Raw genomic sequence first — 2,461 nt, forward strand, 5'->3', positions numbered from 1 at the left:
TCACTAGGGCTCGACTTGATAGCTGTACGCCGAGTACTAGAGGAGAGGGCGGACAAGACGAGTTGGCGCGCGCTGACGCGAGGAACGTGATATTGCGGCGAGGCGGAGCGTCGCGCTGCGTTTCTGTACACGCGCACGTCCTCAGGTGCGCACAGTAAATCCTGCGAACCGTCGGGCGGGCATGATTGGTGGCAGCGGGCCGGCGCGTGACGTACGGCGACTGCCGACTGTCAGCCGGCGCGCTTCAAAGGCGCTAACCGACGTCGCATTAATATTCACGCGCCGTGCGCCGCGCCGGGCCACGCGTCATTTCCTCCGAAAAGCGGCAGCTCGCTCAATTAGCCGCGAGAGCGAAATTGCTAATGAAATGTTCTCGGCGCGATCCTGAGAGATGTGTGCTTAGCGACGTGTAGCCTCGTGTTCCAGCCCGTAAAAAAGGAAGTCGCCGGTGAAATACTGCGTCGATAAAGCATAGCGGAAGACAGGGACAGTCGTGTTTCAAAGTCTGAAATACGAAATACAGGAATACTGACATATCTGCTTATCTGTGGAATTTCCCACTGTTTTCAGTATATGCGGTTTTTTTTATGCTAGTGTTAAAACTATGGCTGACATGCAGGCCCGTGTACAGTACAGGATGATTCAGCTCTCCCTACCTCTAGGTCTCATGCAGCCCACAACACCTTCAGATAACATGTGCATTATATTCATATTCTTTCGCTTGGGACGTCCAGTTTACGAGTCCTACACAGGAAGTGGACACGACCTCTTTGTAGGAAATTTAACGTAGTTAAATGTTGTACGGGGTACGTTTTTGTTATAGGCTGTCGTTTTCGATTGATTGAAGATAAGTTTTGCTACACTGAAGTTCATAGAAAAAGCTGCAGTTAGTTTTCTGGCGTAGGACTTACAGTTTGCAGGTAGTGAGCATGCGGATATGAAAATCTCATGCGCCGTTATTGAAGGTGTTGCGGGTTGCATAAAATGGCTCAAAAGGGGCGGCTGAATCATCTTGTACTGTGCGATCATGGGCCATAGAAACTTTTTCGTCTCTCCCCATTAGTCTTTAACTGAGTGTTCTCATTCGCCACGCACTTCAGCGTGGAAAACTATCTTCTTTAGTGGCCTGTTCCTAAGTGTTCCAAGCGCAATGTAAAAATGTGTTAAATTTTTTCATAATATACGTTTGATTCTCCAGATAGAAGGGATTGCTAGGGTAATGATCCATGAATAGTCAGGGTCTTTTCAGCCAAATGCAAACTGGATTGTTAATGTGTGGATTATCTGTTCCAGCAGTTACTGCGCTGTCAGGTACGGTGTATCATCGAACCAGCTGATTAGCTGCCTCGTTTTTGTCCAGCGGTCTGGGGTTGTATAGAATAGTGCAAAATTTGAAGCTCTCTTCTGAGCCCGGGAAATTCAACTTGAGGAACTCCGTGAGTTGTCCACGCAGTTTTTTGGACATCAGACGCATGTGGTAACAACACAGTGGAAGTCTAAGCAGTACCACAAGGACCCCGGCAGTCATATGCGGCCTGAAGACTTGCAAGGCCTCTGCCACATGTGTTGGTTTGGGTGCAACCAGTGTGCTACCTTGTATGTGGACTCACTGAGTAGGGGCACGGTCAACCGATTAGTACCCAACCCCGAGGTCCAAGCTTGGGCACAGGCTGTGCCCGACTCCTCTTTAGCTGAAGTTATTCAGATTGATGAATCATATGAACATATGAGAGCGACAAAGGATGTACTTTCCGACAAACGGTAGGTGACGAAGTTAAGTACATGTTGTATACAGCCCTCGGTGCCCGAATGGGTTGGCAGGCCGACCTTGCCTTCCGCTGAGCCGCCATGTGTTGACGACTTTCACGACCTGAGTGCGGTGTCGTCACGACGCTGCCCGTCATCACTTGTGTAAATGTCGGCGGGTACAAGTGAAGTCGATACATTGTGATGGCCACTCGCGGCGTTTTCCTGGGCCTCGGCATTTTTCTCCTTCCGCCCCTGATTCCAATCAATGGGAAAGTCGGCGGAACTGCTCTGATTGTCGTTTGGTGCCTATTAGACAAGAATGCCAGTATCTAACTTCCTGGCAGATTAAAACTGTGTGCCGGACCGAGACTCGAACTCGGGACCTTTGCCTTTCGCGGGCAAGCGCTCTACCAACTGAGCTACCCAAGCACGACTCACGCCCCGTCCTCATAGCTTTACTTCTGCCAGTACCTCGTCTCGTACCTTCCAAACTTTACAGAAGCTCTCCTGAGAACCTTGCAGAACTAGCACTCCTGAAAGAAAGGATACTGCGGAGACATGGCTTAGCCACAGCCTAGGGGATGCTTCCAGAATGAGATTTTCACTCTGCAGCGGAGTGTGCGCTCATATGAAACTTCCTGGCAGATTAAAACTGTGTCTCGGTCCGGCACACAGTTTTAATCTGCCAGGAAGTTTCATATCAGCGCACACT

General features: G+C 49.8%; 1 non-coding gene across 1 annotated transcript; it reads right to left on the minus strand.

The window, feature by feature from the left end:
* Positions 1-2,104: 2,104 nt before the first annotated feature.
* Positions 2,105-2,179, minus strand: Trnas-cga. The gene has a single exon. It is a non-coding gene; the product is annotated as a tRNA-Ser (tRNA).
* Positions 2,180-2,461: the final 282 nt, after the last annotated feature.

Source organism: Schistocerca piceifrons, chromosome 1 (genome assembly GCF_021461385.2).
Source record: "Schistocerca piceifrons isolate TAMUIC-IGC-003096 chromosome 1, iqSchPice1.1, whole genome shotgun sequence".
In the NCBI taxonomy this organism is placed as follows: Eukaryota; Metazoa; Arthropoda; class Insecta; order Orthoptera; family Acrididae; genus Schistocerca; species Schistocerca piceifrons.